The 21,574-nt window shown below is 42.3% G+C and overlaps 2 protein-coding genes across 4 annotated transcripts in view; one reads left to right on the top strand and one right to left on the bottom strand.

Moving 5' to 3' along the window:
* Nucleotides 1-21,574, bottom strand: part of LOC126568604 (elongin-C) — a 589,072-nt gene that overhangs the window by 235,685 nt on the left and 331,813 nt on the right. The window lies entirely within an intron of this gene.
* The window catches only part of LOC126567713 (fat-like cadherin-related tumor suppressor homolog), a 126,182-nt gene continuing 119,993 nt past the window's right edge, over nucleotides 15,386-21,574 (top strand). Inside the window, 1 exon segment of the mRNA XM_050223972.1 lies at nucleotides 15,386-15,450. The gene's annotated coding sequence lies outside the window, so the exon portion shown is untranslated.

The raw sequence follows: 21,574 nt of genomic DNA, 5'->3' as shown, positions 1-21,574 counted from the left end.
AAAAGCACACCCGTAAACAGAAGGAATGAATAAAATATTTAAATCGAAATGTTTTATCTCCGGGGGTGTAAATTCCGTGTGGGCGTCTTTATTTTTGGGAATTGTACACCCGCTTCCATTCTTCCTGGTTGTTTTACCCTACCTTGAAAGGGAGCGGGCCAACAGAGAAAACCTTTTCCGGTCATTGGATGGATGAGGGATCTGCTTCACCTCATCAATGTCTTCACTGCGTGTTGAAAAAGAAGCTACAAACTTTGGGTTGTTATTTTGCAAAACATTTTAAGTATTCCTCTCAGGAGAGGCTTGCTTTTTTTTCTGTCCGGAACCATCGAAAGCTTTCCATTTTGCTTGTATGCATGTTTTGTCCAGTTTGAGAATTGCTAGGTCCTCCCAGAAAAACCGGATTCTTCACTATGGAACCCAATCAGCTGGACTTTGAAGAATTTGGAACTCATGAATTTGAATTGAAATGTAGGTCGTCTTCTATCATTTGATTTTTCGGGTTGCGAGTGTGTGTGTTTGTACCGTTCACTAGGAACATGATGCTTTGACCCATCAGTCCTTCCGTTCGCAGGGCTTCCGCATGCATCGTGTATAATGAAGACCCTCCAACTATTCCACATCGGCAATGCTCCTTCCATCCAAACGTCCGTTTCCGCCTTGCTCGAGCTTTACTCTACCGGCGGTGTTTAACTTCAAAACCAAGAAGTAATGTCGTTGGTGGAAGTTGGTGGCAAACAGCCATACAGCTCATCCCTAACCTCCTGTCTATATGGGTGGAAGAGCGCTATCATCATTCAGATTATTTCAAGCGTATTTGCATTTTCCATGGTTCGCGCTTCGGACCGGAAAAATGGCACACCATCATCGTGATGGACGAAGAAGACGGCTCCACAAACGTGGGCGCCCCAAAGCAATAGAGAGGAGAGGAAAGAGCAAAAAAAAAACACAACCACGGGTGCTTTCCTTCTCCGCTGAGTTGGGTCAGATTGTTTGACCCGAGCGCGCTGGTTTTTGAGCGTTATGTTACGGATTTCAGGTTCGAGGTTTTTCCCAAAAGCGAAAACGTCGGTGTAGAAATATGTTCTTCCCGGTTTCGGTGCTCCAGCCGTTGCGGGCCGTGATTGGGTGAGATGAAACCATGCCCCCGGGGGTAGGAAGTGTAAGCGTAATTTCATTACACTGTGTGCCTTTTTTCCACCGTTCGTTGTTGTTTGGTGTGTTTTCTTTTCGGTATTTGCCCACATTGGGAAACACAATTGACCTAGTGGGAGTATTACGGGTTTTTTTGGTTGCTTGCTCGTCTTCTTTGACTCGCACTCATCCTCGGGGGCATTGAAGTTTGGTGCTGACAGTTGGGGTTTTTTCATTATGCGGCAAAGATATGCTGATGTATCGCACTTTTCCGCAGTTAATGAATCATGGAGCCTAAATATCACCACATTATGGTGCGTATCAAATGGTTTTTTATTCTTCACTGAAGAAGGAAGTTGTTAGTCCTTGTTTCGTTTCCCTTGCTTTTGGGAAAAGGGAAGGGGTTGGAGAAACGAAGGCACAATATGGCCGGAAAAGGCAACGATCCACAACAAACCAGAGTGTGCTCGGTTTAATTAGACCGCTTTAAAGCGATCCTCCTCAGCGCGATACACGTTTTGCTAGAACAGAAACACCCTCAACGATGCTTTACTATGTTGGATGGTATTTTTTGATTGGTATTTTATGCTTGATATTGCCCTATTCTTGATGCAACGATTTTTCTGATGTGGTGTTACTTTATGGTTGCTTTTTTGTGTGTATGTGTGTGTGATGGACATCAAAGAGTTTCTGGTGGGCTATGAGAGCGTAGAAATTTCTTAGCAGTGGTGATAGATGATGAAACTCATACAAAAAATGGAATGTTCTACTAGATGGGAAGAAATTTGCATAATTTTTTAATGACTTTACGAAGAAAAAGTAGAGCAAAACTATTACCACCACACGGCACAGTTAGGAACTCTGAACGTTTTCCTGCTCTTGCGGTCTAAGAATATTCACGGTAGTAGAAACCTCCCTGACAGGAAGCTACACCAGCTCACACGCCACACTCAGCGTGATATGTACACCTGCTACAAACCACCAAAGCATCTCCCAAAAAAAAAAGTTTGCCGTGACGTTTTGGATCACCTGGTTTCCAGTAATAGACGGGTGTATAAAGAAATAAAACTACAAGTGTTATATTCCGTATGCAAATTGCCCTCACATCACCCTTGTTACTGGTGGGGTGGGGTGTTTTAAGGTGCATACCTCGCTTACTTGGCAAGCACCATTCATCAGTCTTCGTGATTCTTGATCCGGAGGAGGGATAGAGAGAGAGAAAAAATGTGATACATTGGAAGTACTTTTTGGCCATGAAATAATGCATGAAGGTTTTTCGGGAGGGAGACACAAGACACAGTCCCGCAAGCACGACAATATGGGTGTGTGACATCATCAATCTGTGTTTCTATCCTACGGTCCCGGATCTGGGTGAAAACGAACAAAACACACGACATGATGGTGAACTACTTTTCGCGCCACTGTAAACGCGAAACCACATCGGGGCCTCTAATCGATGAACAATGGGACGTATGGGTCTTTGAATAGGGCCAATGTTATTCTTTTTACATTGTACGGATTAAGAATTGTGCTCTGAAGTTCGTTAGTGTGTTTGCACGAGGCTTTATAACACATCCGCGGACGGAATGTGTTTGAAGTTGCCAAGGTTTTTTTTGTCTGCTCTTTGCCCATTGTTCCAGTCAGTGCGGCTCGGTGGTAGAAGCTGTTGGAAAGTTGTCACGAAAGTCCCTCCTTCCCGGCAGACCACTTCTCACCAGGTTTCGGTGCGGAAGTGTCACACTGTTTATGCAAAGTAGGAATGTGTTGGAAACCTACTTCCTGGGTCGTTTTGGCCATTTTCTTTTCCATTGTGACTATCGTGACCGTGGCGTGCTACGAGCTGATAAAAATGCTATTATTGCTTTTGATGTTTCTCAATTGCTTTGTGGGGTGAGGAAGTTGTCTTATGTCCCTTAAGGTTGGTCAACATTTGCTTCCTATGGATGAATTACTGCAGTTATTGTCCAGAATCGATACATCGTGTATAAAACATAAATAGTCATGATTGTCTTACAAGATTATGGCTTGATAGGGCAATAAGGAGAAATTCGATATTGGTGAAGGTTCTTCGAATTTCTATTATTAACCAGTGTTTTGTATGTTCGATCAGCCTAGACGTATATAGTTTTTATTTGACCCAATAAACAAACCACATTAATAGTCATTTTCTAACCAATTTGTTCGCTTCCTTTCGGGGGAATGTTTCTTCAAACAAATTACAATCCATGCACTAATCGATAAGCCAACCATAGCCACCCAACACGAACCTATTTCCCGCAAGTCGTCAAAATATGTACCCTTTTTCGAGGAAAAATCCCTCATCTATGCAAAAAAACCCCTCGGTTGCACAGCGCAACTTCACTGTTCCATCATTCGCTGATGCGACCGTGTTGTTGTTTATTGCCAAAGCACCAAACTCATCCCTATCCTTGCGCATCTTGTTCGCTCCCGGTTGAACGGGTTGAAGCGTGCAAAAATAAAGAAGATTTAATGAAGCTAACATGACACCCACCAGCAGGAAAAGAAGAACTCCGGGTACTAGCAAAACAAAATGGAACCATCGCTGCGGTCTGTGTGCGTTTTCGGTGGTTTGTTTGTGGATTATGGGTGCTTTTGGTGGTGGAAAAATTGTGGCTCACCGTTTCGTTGCTGTTTTTCATCTTACAGCGACCGCACAGGGCAATCGTCTTGAAGTTGAAGCTCGTTTGCTTTTCTATCGTGAAAGCCTTTCCTTTTTACGCCGTCTCTACGCCGTTTGTGTATGGGTGAGTTTGCGTGTGTAGAACCTTGTTTTCGTGATGTGACCGTGGTACGGAGTCACGAAATGGTACTTCATCGAATTACAGAAGACGGTTAATCTTTGGCGCTTTGGGTCGCTCGCTGAACGTACGTGACCGACGTGGGATCGAGGATGGCAAAATGCTTCCCGAGGGCGCGTTTTTTTGGGGGTTGTCTTGCCGTGGCTGCCCTGGTGATGAAGCTGGTGATGATACATCGATATGGTGGAGCATAAAATATTGCAACGGTTGCCAGGCTAAAAGGGACTGGAACCGATCCTGGTCGTTTATTAAATAATATTGCTACGTGTCGGCTCAAGTTTGTGTATTGAGTGGTACTTTAAATATTCTGCGAAATATTTATTTAAGGACTAAGAAGCAATGTAAAGGAAGGTAAAATGGTTTTAAAAAGTACGTTACAGCGGCAAGTCATTTTAAAAACTGATAAAATAACCTAACTTCCTGAAAAAGTCGAATGCCAGAAAGCAGAAATAGATGGACTCCTTGTGGATAATTTATCAAAAAAATAAACAAAAGCAGTTATTATGATTTTGATACGATCGTTTATTTGCTATGCGCTTATTACCTAATATCTGCCCTTTCGCAATGCTGCTTTATAAAAACAGGCTTCCAGTCAAAGGTCAAAGGCACCAGACAGCTGTGCAAAGAAAGGATATTCTACCGTACTGAACCCATCTAGACAGTAAGGGCCATGGTTATTCTAATTGATTAATATCTGTACAAATATTGAATCAAAACCTTGCTCACGCACAAACAAACTCGCACTATCGCTTCCATTCGTATTGTGTGCGTGCGTGGAGCAGTAAATCGCTGTAGAAGCATTAGCTTTATCTCGATCCGTCGTCGTCTTCCACCCAGCAAACTCCAGCACGGAAGGGATGAAGCATCGCGCTGGTCTCCTCCTTGATGCTTGCTTTGAATTTGCATTGCATTAAATATTTCCAGCTGAGAAATGTACCGGAAATAATGTTCATTAGTATTGCGGTGCGGTTTCGTGTCGGTGAGATGAGTAGAACTGAATCTTTTTTTCTTTATCGCACATTGTGACCGCGCAACTTGTTTGCAGCTCGATTTTTTTCGCTGAGATATGCTGATACTGCCTCGTTAACATACCGCTCACCGACCACCATCGGTACGCCACTAACTCACCATTGGGCTTCGGAACCGGAACCCGGTCAAACTTTTTCAAACAAACCAAACCGGCCAACGGGGCAAGGCCATGGATGTTTGTTTATGAAAAACCACTGTTATCTTTCTGCTGTGGGTCTTTCGCCGGTTTTTTTTCTGCTTTTCACTGTGCGAAAATAACAAATGAGCAACGGTTTGTGCAACAATCAAATTGGGGAGTTTTTTTTTGCGGTGCATTAAGTGCATTTTTATTGACCAAACATTTCATTATGCAAATTTTGCTACGAAATAGTGAAAATATTTCAATTCCCACGAACATTGCTGCTGCGGAGAGTTTTTGTTTGCTAGTTTCAAAAATCAATTCTTCATTTTTAATTGCATATTTATTATGCCTCGTTTATTGCGCATAAACTTGATGTATTTTTATTTTTCAAGCATTTTCAATTTGAAATTTAAATAATTTATGATTGACTGTTCCATTCTGAAGAGTGTTGACTTCAAATTGATTGCAACTGAGTGTTTGATAATGAAAAGATAGTATTAAGAATTTTTTTTTATCTCTTGACTACCAAAAACTTTTAAAATTCAAGAATCCTGGTCACGGCACCAAACTTCAAAACGCTCTAAATTGATACCAACATGTTTTTATGACAAAGAATTTGACTGTTAAAATAATGTATGCCTTTAGTATTATTTCTAAACAAACAAAGACATCACAGTGACATTCTTCTGCAATAGTTTCGTTTCAAGCTTCATGCTACAATCAATCTTTAAATCCACTCGTCAAAATGCTATACAATGCAACACACTTTGCCTTTTCTACATTCTCCACATTACGAGCGCGCGTTTTCGGTTTTCGTGTGCAATCCACTGTAAGATTCCTTTCAGCGATATTCTTACCATTCGCATTCTTTGGTGGCAGTTATTTACGATCACCACCACCACCGTAGAAGCGAAACCCAACCGCGCCAGAACGCTAATTGGATCTTTATTAGAATCGGCGTAAATCGCCGCCCAGCCCGACGCCGACCATTCGCTCTCGGCTGGAAATTTTATGACCGAAGCAAAGACGGATGCTTTAAAGTCGCCACCATCACCAACATTAACCCACCTGCTAAGATCCGCAGCCGAGCAGTTGGTTCGCTTCTTGCCAAAAAGCGACCACGCTTTGCGTTCTTATCATCTTGAAATCTTAAAAAAAATTCCCAATTCGGGCGAGTTTTGATCGAAAAGAAGAGTGGTGTTCACGCAGCACGCATCTAGACACATTTCCAAATTGTTGTCCCCGTTGAAAACGATCCGATGAAATCGAATCAATAAACCGGTAGTGAAGGAATGGGGAACGGGCGACATGAAAACATCATATGGGGGGACACTATTGCACAAGCAATCGTCTGCCGCGCGACCAGATCTGGGATAGATTTTTGTTCAATTTTACTGGCACTTTTGGGTACTGCTGTGTTTTTGCCTTCATCCGTCTGGTGGTTTCGGTATCCCGGGAGAAGATGAGTGGTTTTTGATTTTCGCCCTCCAATTCTTCCAACTAACGGGGGAGGGCTATAAATTTGCAGCTTTATAGCCAAAGGAAGGTCTAATTTGAGCCACGGGTTCGGACCGATGCTGCGATGCAATCATTAGCACGAGCGTGAGTTTATTAGGAAATCATCAGCAGGTTATTGGTTTGTCGTTGCTTTCTGTTTTCTTTGCATTCGATGATCCGAAGGCAAATGATCGAAACTCGAAGCCAGATATCTTTTTGGGGTGATATCTTTGAGTCAGGATGTATAGGGATTACACTGTTATGTATCAAGAATTATGGACTATTTTTCTTTGTTATCATTTTAATTTTTGACTACATTTTACATGTTGCTTGCTCTGATGAAACTGGTGTAAATATACGAAACATCGATCTACCAAAATGAAAGCACAAAAAACGAGAAAATATATGCGTCCATTTTATATTTAGTAAGCCAAAAGTCTATATAATCCTGGTCACAACAACAACGCAAAAAAAGATTACACCTCATTTTTTGTTTTTGTTATCAAGATTGTGAGGAATTTTTGTATGCTTTTATGCTTCATCTTTTAGGCAAACAATTCATTCAACTTATATCCTATTTGGAGGGTAGACATTTCCTTCTCCCTCTATTCAAGTGCACCTTATCCCGGGTGAGCTCGGTTGTGGATGCTGTTGCTGCCAGGTATGGTTGTGATGTCGTTGTCCTCTCTAGTTTCAGGGGGTTAGGGCCTCTTTAGAGCATCGTGCCGTCGAGCTCAACATCTGGCTCCCAAGAAAACCCCCTTTTGTTGCTGATACTTTGTGGTATTTGCAACTCCATTTCGGCTGCATTTGGATGTTGTGGCTGTAGACCCCATCATCGGCAGAATGCATGAGTCCGAAAGCTACTACGACTTTGTGAAGCTACAGTAACATCTAACTCACGCATTCCGCCAACAGTAAAGCGGCCAGTCACAACTTCACGTCTCCCGAATCTATTTCGTTGGTTCAATGATCTAATGTTGTCAACGGGAACCCTGACGCCTGCAAAACGCATGGAGCCGATAGCCACAATAACCTTGTATGGTAATTGTAGAATCGAACCCAGACATTCCGCCAACGACAAGGTCGCCAGTTACGACCTCAGATCTCCCAAACCAACTTTTATCGATTCTGGGGCCGAAATAGCGACTAGTGCTTGTCGTCGCTACCGTCGCGAACGTATAACAAAAAAGGAACAAAAGAACAACAAACAAATAACAAAAAATAAATAAACTTTACAAACTACAATCAGCTAATCGGATGATAGTGCGTACAATCTACGGGAAGGATCAAAGGACGAAGGATCAAAGGATCAAAGAACGATTCCCATCTCTTTGGCGAAGTCAAACAGAATCCGCGCACATTTGTAGTCCTTGTGTCCTAGGATATCGCGAATCGGTATCGCCGGGGATCTTCCTGATGCCCGAACGGCTGCTAAGAGTCCGGGTCTAGCCGCATCGAACTCCGCACATGACCAGAGGATGTGGTCAATGGCGTGGTATCCGTTGCTACAGCTACAAACCTTGGAGTCGGCGCTACCTTTACGTTGAAATTATTCCTGGTCACTACACCAAGTTACGCTCTGCATAGAAACATTATTTTGGTACTAGATTGAGACGGTACAAAGTTTTTACTCGAGTGTAGTACTGATTTCCAATGTCCAAGATATAATTTATTTAAATATTTTAATAAGAAACTAGGTTGGCTACAGGCGAAAGCAGCGGCAATCTTCACGTGACAGGATCGGGATTCAAATGCCAACCGGACTGTTACCTCGTAGTGAGAACTGACTCTGTAACTGCGTGGTATCTAGTAAGTCTAATAACCCATTCGATGGCCGGCATAACCTAGAAGGTCGATAAGTCAACAAGAAGAATTATAATAAGAAACTAGAATTCTTTGGTGCTAATTTCAAAAATATTTTTAAACAGTTCAAACAATTTAAGCTGTTTTTTTTTTAAATAACTGTAAGCTGTATTTATTTTGCAACTTTAAAAAATTTTAAACAATAAAATAAACATAGAAATTTGATCACTGATCTTGACTTACCAACGCGGGTATTCAATGAACACAATCAATCCGAGCAGCATCGCCTTATTAATTTTTGAGCGTTGTAATTAAACATTGATTCAAAGATTTGCTCATTTCATTTCCATGCTCTAGCACTCATCCTTTCTCCGCATACCGTAGAATCCTTTTCCCCCGGAGGAGAGTGAGCTAAAATTTCAATTAAACGCTGGTTGATTAATTCCACTCCCTTCTACAGTTCTTGTATCGGTCTAGTTTTTTTTTCTTCCCCAGTCTGTATGTTTCAAACTTCCTCTTAACTTAAGACAGCAAACAATGCGCACAGCTGGCAAGCGTTCCTTCCTGGAAGTATTTGCCTACGACCAGAACGATTTTGCAACCGACTCTGGCCTCGGAGCGTTTTGTTGTCGACGGGGTGGTTTTTCATATAATCTGATAATCCGGCAGCAGCAACGATGATTTTCCCGACTGCCAGTGGTTTTTTGTTGCACTGCCAGAAACCTCACCAACATTGCCCCAAATCGTATTGCCAAACACGAGTTGTGGTGGTTGGGTTTTTTTGAGGGAGTGAGGCCCTGTGAGCTTGAATTTATTATATTTAAGCTTTATTTATAATGCCAGTATTGATGCTTCGGATAACCGTCAACCCCATTTCATCGGTTTAGAGCGAGAAAGCACCGAAGGAAATGTCTTCGTCTCATCTGAACACCTGCCGTTCCGCGTTTTCCAACCACTATGGCCGAGTGGTTCGATTATTGAGTTGTTTCATTTCCGCTTCCGCCACGGACTGGATTCGACGACGTTCAGCCGAGCGGTTTAAACCGGCAGAAACGCATTCAACGAAGCCCACAAAGTGTGTGTGCGCGTCATTTCTTTCGCCGTTCGCAAAAGAACAGATTTCGAGGAACAAAATGGTAGAAAAGCACTCGATTCGAGCAAGATAAAGCATTACCCCATTCCGTGCTGAAAAGCGCGAGCTTTGGAGTAAAACTAGGACAGAAGCGAAAAACTGCAGTGATGTCCAATGGACAAAAGAAGCGGGGGATAAACCGACCAAGATAGAAAAGCGGAAAAGTGGTTAAGGACAGCTCGTTCCAGTGATTAAATGGTTCATTTGTGCCACGAGAGAGCTGCTGGTGTGTCCCGTTTCACGGTATTCTTCGGTTTTAACGGCGCCTGGAAGGACACTCTTGATTGGAGCCGTCTTTTGTTGGCCATTCTTTCGGTTTTATTTCATCTTTTTTCTTCACCCGCAGCGGCAATTTTCTGCGCACTGATTAAGTTTGCCGCACCAATCACCCGGTGGCGGTGCGTTTCATTTGAATCTGCTTGACCTCTCGGCAACGGGATAATCATCGTTGGTGGTAATTTTCCACTTCATTGAAATATAAAATGTATTTTTCATTAGTCTTTTTCTCGTTGGATGGAAAATGAGGTGAGGGGGGGTGGGGTTGGGGGAGGGGGCGTGTTTGGCTGGGTACTCCTTAACATTGTGGGGATGGAAATGAATAGAAATCGTAATTGAATTTTGTCGCATTATTTTTTCTTCTTCAATGTGTAGTGACGGTGGTCGTATTAATAAGATTTTTGATGGTCAATGGTGCTGAAGAAGTACTTAAAGTATGTTTTTTTTTATGCATTTGCATTGCTACTCTTTTTGAAGATCATTTACTGATCTTAAAAGCTTATAGATTTGCACTAATTATAGTACTTGTCCAGCATTGGCCGATATAAAATCTGCAGCCTAATTTTATGCAATACGCATTACAAATTGACCTTGTGCCCTGCTTTGATTGACATTTCAACCGTAAAAGATCTCTTCTTAGCATCCCGAGGATGGTCTTTCCAGCTATTGTGTCTTCGATTACAAGCGGCGCAGTACTCTGCGCCACTCAAAACGGGCTTCAGCAATTACGGTTCTTTTCAACATCATGCCCGTGCCCGCCGGAGACCCACCCTAAAAGTGGTCACTTCCGGGGATGACCATTTATTTCACGCTTTTCCCACGAAGCGGTAGCCATTTTGCGAACACTTTCCGCTTATTATCTATCATTCATTCGAAATGGTTCACCAATCCTGGAGGCCCACTTGACAAAAACGCTGTACAACGGCCACTTGACGATGGTGATCGCGATGATGAAAAGTTTTGCACACTACGACCGTAAGTAAAAAGTGCGAAGGAAAAGCGTGTGCCACCGAAGAAAAGAAGAAGAAAAACAGCAAGACGCTTTACGGCACACTGGCCAATGTTGGTTTTGCTATGATTTATTCAGTCATACAAAAATACGAGAACGAATTGCATGAATAAGAGCAAGGAGCGAGCAGCAACGAAACGTCCAGTGCTCAACGTTCAACCGGAAGTGTTTCTTCTCTTCTCGGGACAAGAAGGAAAGTCCATCCGGTTGAAAATTGTTTCGCTGAATCGTCAGTAATTTTATGCTCATTTCATTGCATCTTCCGGTGGTCCGGTGTGTTAGTGGGTGTGTGTATGCGTTACGAGCCTCGTTGGACACGGTGTCGGGAACGCTTATGCTTCTCTGGACGGCCTCTGTAGGTCTCTTGTCTGTCCATTTGTGAGTTCGTAACGATTTTTTCGGGAACCAGAATAGGCAGGGAAGATGAAAGTACGCTCTGCGGAATGTTAAGCGAATTAACAATAAAGCAAAATTAAGTGGTTTTTCGTTTGTTCCGCAGCTTATCCAACCGTCGTTTTTCGGGTTGCGATTTGCTGTGACCTTGGGCGTTGAATGGGGCGTTGTTAAGAGTTTCCATTAAGTGTCTAAGGATGTGGAAGCTATTTTCGATGGAAATAATCCATCTCGTAGCGATGTTATTCCCCGTTTGCTGACTTGCTTAAGAAAAAGCCCTTTTTGGGACATATTTATCAAATAAAATTTAGGTTTTAAATAGCGCCTGTTCGAGCCGCAGTAAGGCGGTGCATTTTGTAGTTAAAAGTTAGTTAAAAAACGCTTAATTTTTTTACCAAAACATCTGAAACATAACTGAAATTTAACAATATTCGTTTGTGTAAAATTGGCAAGTTAAAAATATTGCTTAAATATTTATGTAATTTGTAAGAATTTATCAGACCGTTTTCGTTAAAATTGTGACTCTTTATGCAAGCTTTTCTTTATTTTGTTTTTGATCGAACTTTGTTGAAGTGATGGGAAAAACAGCTCCGATGTCGGAACCGACGGCTTCGAAGCCATGATCTTGTCAACCAAACACTTCCCGCTCTGTGTCGTTAACTGTTCCGATAACCAAAGAAAGCTTTATTTTAGTTGAAGCCGTAGGTTCGGAATCGTCAGTTCGGAACCTTGGGTGCGGAGCTGTAGGTGTGAAACCATGGGTTCAGAGCGGAACCGGCTACGGGTTGAAATAGGAACCGTTGCGTTGGAGCAGGCTCTGAAGCCCTGTTTGAGCTCCGTAGCGCCCATCACTTGTTAGAACCATTTTATCAAATCCCTCCATTAAATCTTCAACCATTTTCTTGCCTTTTTTACGTCCATTTGACAACCATGACCTTTTCTTCTGTCGTATCTAGCTTGTGCTTCCACCTCAAGTACATCAAGTAAACTTTTTTTTAAAACTCCGACAGAGCGACCTGACCGTATGGCTAGCAAGCAATCAATAATACAATAACAAATCAACGAAATACTCTTGAACTATGTCCATTCTTGCAAAACCGTACTCGCAAAACAGCTTCCAAAGCAGAGGAAAAACGAAGCACCAAAACGATGTGAATAATTTAAATGCATCCTTTCTGTCACTGACAGTGCGATGAAAAATATGAATACCGATTTTTTCCGACCCATTTTATATTTTTCCTTCTTTCTAAATTTTCTTTCTCCTGCTCCGTACTATGCCACTCCATTCGTGCCTAGCGTCGCTTCAAAAGATGCCATATTTCTCAGGAAAATGGGTTTGGTTGATTTGGTTTCGCGCTGGCAGAGCGCGTCCTTGGCAGTCATCTACAATGAAAGCCACCTGAAATGAGGTGTGAAAAAGTATGATTGATGCTCATTTTCCACCAAGCACTGCGAGTGAACGTGTCGACAGTTTTTCACCCGCTTTTTTCCCTCTGCGCCAAATGGTTGGCGGTTTGCATCCGTTTCTTCAGCCTTCAACGTGAGTGCTCCAGCAGGCAATGATCGTTTTCGACTTTTCTGCATCAAACAATCAGCCCTTGATTCTCGCGAGTGGCTCGGGATGGTTTCGGGCGGGAAATCCAGAAAATGAATACCACTTTTCACCGGAAAGTTTTAAAACGGGTCGGCTAAACTGGAAATGAGTAAGATGGGTTTTCTTTGCATGGTTTTTGCATGGGTTTTTTTTCTTCATTTTTACTAAGTGGATCCCATTTTGCGTAGAATGTCGATGGGATTAACTGAGGCTGGTGTGGGAATGTTATGCATTTTTCATAGGATGTCATGCAGCTGCGTGAAATTTATTTCAAAAGTACATCCACAGACGGATGCAAAATTATGTAGAAAGCTTAAAAGCAGCTGAAAGGGGATGTGATCTTAACAAGAAGTATTTACTCATTCAAATTTTAATTAGTATTACCAAAATATTTGATAAAAGATATTTTATCTACTTTGCTATTGTTCTCACGCAAGTCCTTAAAAGAAATTTTTCTACAACATTTTTGCGATCCGAAGCTCACCCAAACAACAAACAACTCAATCATAGCTGATTCGATCAAATCATAGCTTTTGAGAAATAAATTAAATTGTGCTTCTTGTTTCACCATTCCGTGAAGTGATTGCATCGTCATCCTCCTAGAGACCTCCTAGGGAGCGGTGCATACATACGGGGGTGCACCAAGCTGTAAAACGTCAAGACAGACAGACAGCACAGAAACCGGATCGATCTTCTCATGTCAGCCATTCCCAGCGGTACGGAAAGATTGAAGCTATCAATCCTTTCACTGTGTAAGCCCGTTCTTACGCTGAGCAACGTACGCGAGTGTGTTTTGGAGTGAACATGGAAGGAAAATGCAGCTTTGCCGGTGGTTGTAATGTAGGAAAGTTTTCCACTGTTTTTCAGGAGTTGTAAATTGGCCAGTCGTGTTTGTGAGACGCGGCAGTAAAAGAAGCAGTTTCAGAATTCAATTATAAACTAATTAAAAATGTGTGCAAAATTTACTTTAGCCGTTTTCTTGTGGGCGAAGAGGTTTTGGAGCCCTTATAGATGTGTTAGTCAGTATAGGGTTGCTATTCGTAAAAACACGGTTTATTCTAAATCTTTATAGTATTTGCACTAGTTTTGTGTAAGTAATTATAGCAGACGCTAACTAATTTTATAGTACACTTAATTTTGTTCAAGTTTTTGGTCCTTAGAATTTTGAGAGATAGGTCACTCTATTTTTTCAGAACAGAATTCACAGAATTGTTAGCACACTATATTGTAAGGCGAAATCAAAGACTCGCATCTTACAACACTTTTTTTGAACTGTGACTGCTGGGCCAATTTATTGCTGGTTCTGCTTTATTTTCCTATTGCGCTGCGCTTTAACCCACATCTCATTTAAGTCTTCTAAGGGGTGAAAAATCGTTCCACTTTAAACATCTCCATTGCATCACCCGTCGCCTAGAGTCATTCTTTGTTTGTAATAACTTTATCACGTGATCTTCATCTTATAAGAAAACAGAAGCACTGCAAATGCTGCTAGCACTTCATAGTTACTTCCAAAGTCTTACCACTCAATTACCATGCTAATGGTAAGGGCAGCATTACCAACCCTATCGCTACGCTAGCTACTGTTGCATTTTCCAAGATCTGAGCGTGATGCTGCAGGACGATGTAATTCAAATTCCCTAGCGAAACCTCCGCGAGACGCGTAGACTACGTCGTTCGGCGGAGGGATGGGAATTGTGCTGATTACGTCAGGATTTCTTTAGCGGTGTGTACATTCGTTTCACTGCGTATCAGAGCTACACACACACACACACCATACAGGCTCCAACCCATCGCAACCAAACAGTACGCAGAATGGATTCTAACACCGGCTTCCAGTCTGGCAAGTGAGGAAGATTCGATCGCCGCACCATCGTTAGCGAATGTTCAGGTTTCGGATTTAATTTGCATTTTCACCTTTGGCTGGCTCGTTTAGTGCTTCTTCCCTTTCGTTGCACTGATTGGATTCGCTGCTGTGAAATGGTGCGGGACGGAAGAATAGAAGCAGCGGTCCGAGAATTGTGGCTGAGCATGATTATGCTGATAACGATATGAACTCCCAGCGTTGGTTTTGATTAGGATGGCTGATTGCGAAAGCTGATCTGTGCTGAGCAATACTAATGACTGCTCGCTGAAAGTGCTGATGAGCTGTGATCGTAACATAATGGATAGAATAACTTCCTCCTCCAAGAAAGAAAAGTTCGAGTGCGATAGTTTTGCCGAATGCACTACTTAATAAATCTGAAAACACTCATTTACAGTTGATCAAATTTATTTAGTCTCGTGAATTGGTGAGCATGGATAATCCACTTGCTGAAAAGATGGCAAAAATTTTGACCAATCCTCATTACAAAGATTTTTATAGCATATTATAGCAACGATCTACTTAGCGTTGAAATAACTCAAAATGTCACATGACAAAATTTCGATTAAAAATTCAGAAGAGATTGAAGCCGTCAGGTCAGCAATGAAACATTGAATAAATCAAATAACATCATTTTGAGACCTTACTTTATGCGTAAGTAAGGCATTGGTATTCGAATCAATTAACAACAATTTTGTCATTGTTTTTATTTCCAGCATCAATAAACGGATTTTAAAGCTGCTTCCACAAAAACGGTACACGCTGCACAAAACTAATAGGTAAGTTGCAATCTTACAACTATGTTTTGAAAAACTCTAAAATTCAACAATAAAAGCACAGCATGATAAATGATAGCGGTGACCGGTACCATTACTCAAGCTTGCAATGAAGTTTCCGCCATTTTTTTGCTACTGCTGAGCGTTCCTTCAAGCATTTCCAAAGGGATATCGTTTAGATATAATTGCAACTTTAATTTCTTTTGTTCGGACAACTTGACAATGGAAAAACGAAATCCACCCACTAAGGACAAAGACAGGTGCCGTTGCTCATTTTTGGGGTGTTTTTTTTTCATTCTTGGCTCCCGAAAAAGAAAGGTCCACCCAACGCAAATGACAGTTTCACGGTTGGTTTTGTGCGCCTCGGTCGTTCGGGCCGTTGTGTAAAGTGATATTAATTAAAATAAATTATTGTCGTAATTATGATCTACCTATAGGGAGCCCACCAACACGAAACGAGCCGAATCTCCAAAACCTCGTAACGGGTGGGCTTCATTTCTGAGGGTTAGAGTTGATAAGTTTCCTGTTGCCACTAGTCTAATGAGATCTTTTTCCTAGAAAGCACACTGTAAATTGGAATCAGGGGGGAAAAAAAGCAAAATTGTCTACGGTCAGTGTGGTATCACTGGTTGGTCTACAGCTTTGCACCGGAGCATGGGTAGGATAATGAATGTGTCTTCTATTTAGCCTCCAGGCTGACCTTTGTCACGGTCACTTCTCATGAAGAAAAAGAGCTTTGGGTTATATTTATAGGTCTCGAGCCCTTCGCTCTGGGTAATATTGGTCTAATGAATTTAAAACAGTGCTATTAAAATCATAAAACATACTAAGGGAATTGTTTGGAATTTTGTTTCCTTTTTCAAACAATCGCTTGAACTCTTATCTACAAAATGAAAAGTAATACCGTTTCGCCCGTACCGCTTGATGCAAGTTTATGGCATAAATATCCAATACATATCAATACTCACAACATCCAATCAAAGACCAGAGTGTCCCTTTTTAGAAAAGTGATCTTCCCTAAGCATACTCGCCTCACTTCTGCAACAATATTGTGCTCCTTCATCCTTCCTACCCACGGGCCGGAAGCCAATTGAAAATGGAAAGCAAACTTTCTTTGCCGTTATTTAAACTGCGGAAAAATAAAATTCGATTATTCTATCCGTCTGCCGGGTTTTACGATCACCCGGATGGTGTTGATTTTTCGTTCCGCAAGTTTATGTGTGCTGTACGTTTGGATGACGCTAGTTGTTTGGTAAAATGATTACGAAACGTTTTTAAAAAAAGGAAAACATCCTTCTATTCCCAATACGTAGAGAGTTGTGTGGGACACATACAAACGTTCCGAATAGCGGGCAAAAGGAAGCATTTTATAGCTCTAACCGACTGGTTGGAGCTTCGGCCGTGGTTCGTGGATGGGCTTCGCGAAACCCGGAGATGAACGTGGCTAAGTTTCCTGAGCAGATGGTGAATTATTTTGAATGATTTCCTTTCGCAAGTTTGTCTGTCACTGTTTAAAGCAGGAAGAGGATTGGCGCCCTTCGGCGGGTTGTGAAGCAGCTTTCTTGCAGACGCAAAATTTGATGTCAGCAATCCGTCGTTCTGGATGGTACATCCCCTATCGGGCTGGGTCACGTGTAAGGACTATAAATAGGGCAGCCTGTGAGGAAAGCTAATGAAGCACCATTAAACGCAGCCGGTACCAAACCGTTCGCTGGCCAGCTGGGTCGGTGAATGGCGAATTTATTGACGCGCGGCTGGGATTGCTGTGTGTGTGCCGTTTTACGACCGATCCGGTGATTTTTAATGCTGTGCTTGGGGGGCTAGAGAGTCTTAAAGGGTTGCTAAAAGTGCAAGGTTTGTCAGTGAGAAAGCTATCTTTAAGGAAAGGGACACAACACGCTGCACCGATGGTGAAGGGAAGGAAATTATTGGCTTGAAGTTGAAAAGGTCAAAACACTAAGCATGTTTAGCAATAAAGGATTTGGACCTTTGGGGTTTCGATTATCATGCCGACGCATGCAACATTTGCAGGTTCATATGGATTTCATGCTTTGGAATTTATAGCTGGTTTATGTGACAAATAACAAATAAGATATAGGAAAACAATTTTAAATGAGGTAAACAAAGTAAATAAATACAACTATTGATTTAAAACGACTACCTCGTCTAAGTCGTCAAAAGGCATCAGAATTTTTTATTCTGGTAATGGCACCACTATAACTTTTAAATTAAATACAACATCCACCAAATGTTAGTGTTTAATTTTCTGTTTAGTCTGTTCTGTTCTCTGGCGCTACACCTTGAAGAGTTCTTCGGTCTGTTATTTCTAGTTTCTCAAATTAAATGATTGCGAAGCTGAACATTCAATCCTGTGTACGGTCTCGTCTGGATAGGAATTCTTCTTCTTCTTGGCTTAACGACCTTCTAGGTTACGCTGGCCATCGAATGGCTTACTAGACTTGCAACTTGTTAGATAGTCAGTCCTCACTACGGGAGAAAGATCCCGGATGGGATTTGAACCCCTGTCTTGCCGTGTGAAGACCGACGTTATTGTTGTCTTATCACCTTGATGCTGCTCATTAACAAATGAATATATTTAGCAGGTTTCACAAATATAGGAGGCAGAAAAATGGAGCAATCATTAGTAGTTGAAAGGGTCATTCGTTCGGCATCTTACGATGTTTGAGGGAGTTATCATAATTGAGATATTGAGTTGATATTAGAGTAGTCTATTACATTTTTAGTTCGTTTATTTGCTTCTTTCTCCTATTCTTGGCTTAACGACTTACTGGGTCACTTCGGCCTAGTGAGATAATCAGTCCTCACCACGGGGTATCAGTCCGGGCGGGATCTGAGCGCCGATCCTATTGTGTAAAGCCCAATTTTCCTTAATTAAATTTTATTTATGATAAGCCTTTATTCCCATAAATCTACAGATAAACATGAATTCGATTTCTCTCTTGTACCGGTTGTTGTAATAGAATATTATCATTTTCATGGCTAGCCATTATGTTCACGATAATTCAATTGGCTCTGTTACAGAGCTACGCAACATAACTCCGGCTACGCAACAAAACTCCGGGGTATATCTTAATACAAGAGTGTACGATTTTCTGGATGCAAAAAAGGAAAAACAGCTTCAAATTTGGCCGGCTAATAATTTAAAATCTGAGGCATTTCGGGGAAATTGGCAAGCGTTTTTGTTGGAGTCGTTCCGCGAAGATACTGATCGATGGTACAAAAAGATCTAAGATGCTCAACAATGTTCCACAGTTGATTCTGATCTGAATTCTCTGTAGTATACCGATATCGATGGTTCCGATGAAAATCTATGCAAAGATCGCCCACGTGCGCGTCCTAAAGGCGGTGAGGATTCTGAGGCATTCCTTCAGAAGGAATGAAAGCGAACAGTTGACGCATCTGCGAGGGCATCCGAAATGAAACAGCTTCATCAAGTGTACGATCTCAATCGACAATGTCTTGCTGAAGTCCGGCGGCAGCGGCTGCCTGTTGAAAGGAAGCACAAATGGTACCTTCTACTGTCTGTAGATCCATAAATGTCGTTGGACCCATTCGATAGCACAACATTAACCGAAGGCACTGTTCCATGTGCAAGATATGACAGTAAACCATGCAGCCGACCACGATGAATCGTTGGCCATCAACTCGAAAAATCGAGTCAGCATAGTGTGATGCAGTGTGATTGGATTAACCTATAGGCGGAAGTGGTGGCCGCCAGGAAGCCTCACCGGACAGAGGAGCTTCGCCGATAAGGGAGCCTCGAGCCTATCGCTGCATCGAGACCACCCGTGACCGTTGGTGTCCGTTGCTGAGTGGTAATACCGGCAACTTGACGTTGGCGCGTCAGGCCGTTGCGGCGCAACCGTACCACTATTTCGGCAGGCGGCTCCACAGATGGGGCCGCTGCATCTTGATCACCCGTAACCGTTTGTGGCTTTCGACGCTATTGAATCATTTTATCACAGCAATATTAGCAACCGTAAATTATTTAACTTTTTGCAATCATAAAACCAACGCAATGATCACTACATAATTATCGTCAAAGACTTGTAATATTGATGTACATCTTGAACTGTACTGTACTGAGAAACTGTACATCCAAGTAGGGGTAAAGTCTACTCTTGTTTACGGCGTCGTCCTTTCCCATACAATTTGTATGGAGAAAAATGTTACATCCAAGTAGGGGCAAAAACTACGCTTTGCCCTTTGCAAGATTTGTATAGCGATTTAGGGTAAAAAACATTTTCTAGACTATAATATGATTTTCTTTCCTGTATTACGTTACATGACAAGAAAGAAAACGACAATATGTAAATATTTGATTGTTCAAAATAATCTTTTAATTGAAATATGCATTCAGTAAAAAAAACTACTTATTTATTTATTTTATTTACAATTGATTATGACGGTCCAATGCCGTATTGTCAACACCGCTTGTGTTGAAAAAAAAAAAATTACAATCATATTGATAAGGCATTTCCTCCCTATTATTTGCCTTATCCCGGGCATACTCGGTTGTGGATGGTTGTGGTGATGGTGTTGATGATGCTGATGATGATGATGATGATGATGATGATGATGTAGTGGTGGTTGTTGTGAGTTTTGATGGTCCGGGGCTATTGCTGTGTCTATTGTGATGATGGTGGTTGGTTACATCCGAATTCCGGCTATAGTGGTGATGTGGCCGTTCTATTGTTGTCCTTTGTGGATTGGTCTGGACTGCAACAAACAAACAAATATTGTTTAGACAGCACATTTATTTGTCTTCGTACAGTGTTCTCCAGTGCATTCCAGCAATGACATTCCAAGCTCAATCTAGTCAACGTCCAATCAAAGGATGATCGACAAGCTCTATCCCGCAGCAGCGAAAGCGACTTCACTACTCCCGAGACTGAACCCGCCGAACACCCCGAACCCGACGCCAACATTGTCAAACTCAATGTGCCAAAACTGGACTGGAGTGGAGAACACTGCACTTTGAACAACGCCTGCCTCCCTTTTACGGCAGTGTTGGAACCACCCTCGAGTGCTATTGCCCAGTCATCGGATCACCCGTGGCACTACAAAAAATACACTTAAAACATAGACAACACAACATTTAACAAAAAAGGAATTGGGGAATACGAACAAGGATTGGAAGGATACTTGGGATGTGGAATCATAGGACAAGACCGTTGTCTCTGGCGAATCGGTAAATGATCCTCATGTAGAGGAGGTCCCTGGTAGCCAACACTTCTCTGATTTCTGTACCCGGTCGTCTGCCGATATGCTCGACTGCGCTCAACAAGGAGGGTCTTGCGGTTCCAAATTCCACGCAGGACCACAGAAGGTGATCCACATCGTGGAATCCGTTACCGCAGCCACATACTTTTGTCTGAGCCAGAGTTATACGCTGTAGATGAGCATTCAACGCAAAATGATTCGACATCAGTCGAGACATCATCCGTATGAACGCCCGGTCCACAGAGAGCCCATCGAACCAAGGCCGCAGGGACACTTGCGGAGAGATCGAGAAGAGAAAACGCCCGAGTTCATCCGCCTCCCACATGCTCTGCCAGCGAGACAGGAAAAGTTGCTGTGGGAAACGAAGGAACTCCTGGGCCAAGATAGGTCGGTCGTAAAAAGCGCCTTCTTGGACGCCTGTTTTGGCCAGTGAGTCTGCCTTTTCATTGCCGGGAATTCCACAATGAGAAGGGACCCAAATTAGCGAGATCCTATACGCCTTATCGAACATTGAGCCAAGCAGTTCAATGATTTTTATGGTGAGGAAATCCTGACTCTTAACAGCCTTCGGAGATCTCAGAGCTTCAATAGCACTAAGGCTATCAGTGAAGATGAAGTACTGATCCGAAGGTCTCGCTGCTATCATCGATAGTGCGTAAAATATTGCGGCTAGCTCTGCGGTGTAAACACTACATGGCTGCCTCAATTTGAAAAAAGCTTCGGTGAACTCGCTAAAAACACCGAAGCCAGTGCCCTCCTCAGAGGATGATCCATCAGTGTAGTACTGGCTTATTTGGTCTAAATGACCATACTTATCCATGAAAATACCCGGAACTACCCTCGGGCGAAGATCATTCGGTATGGTCTTAATTTCCTCGTGCAA

The sequence above is a fragment of the Anopheles maculipalpis genome, chromosome 2RL, assembly GCF_943734695.1.
Source record: "Anopheles maculipalpis chromosome 2RL, idAnoMacuDA_375_x, whole genome shotgun sequence".
Lineage (NCBI taxonomy): Eukaryota > Metazoa > Arthropoda > Insecta > Diptera > Culicidae > Anopheles > Anopheles maculipalpis.
The sequence above is the reverse complement of the archived record's forward strand: the minus strand, read 5'-3'. Positions and strand labels throughout refer to the sequence as shown.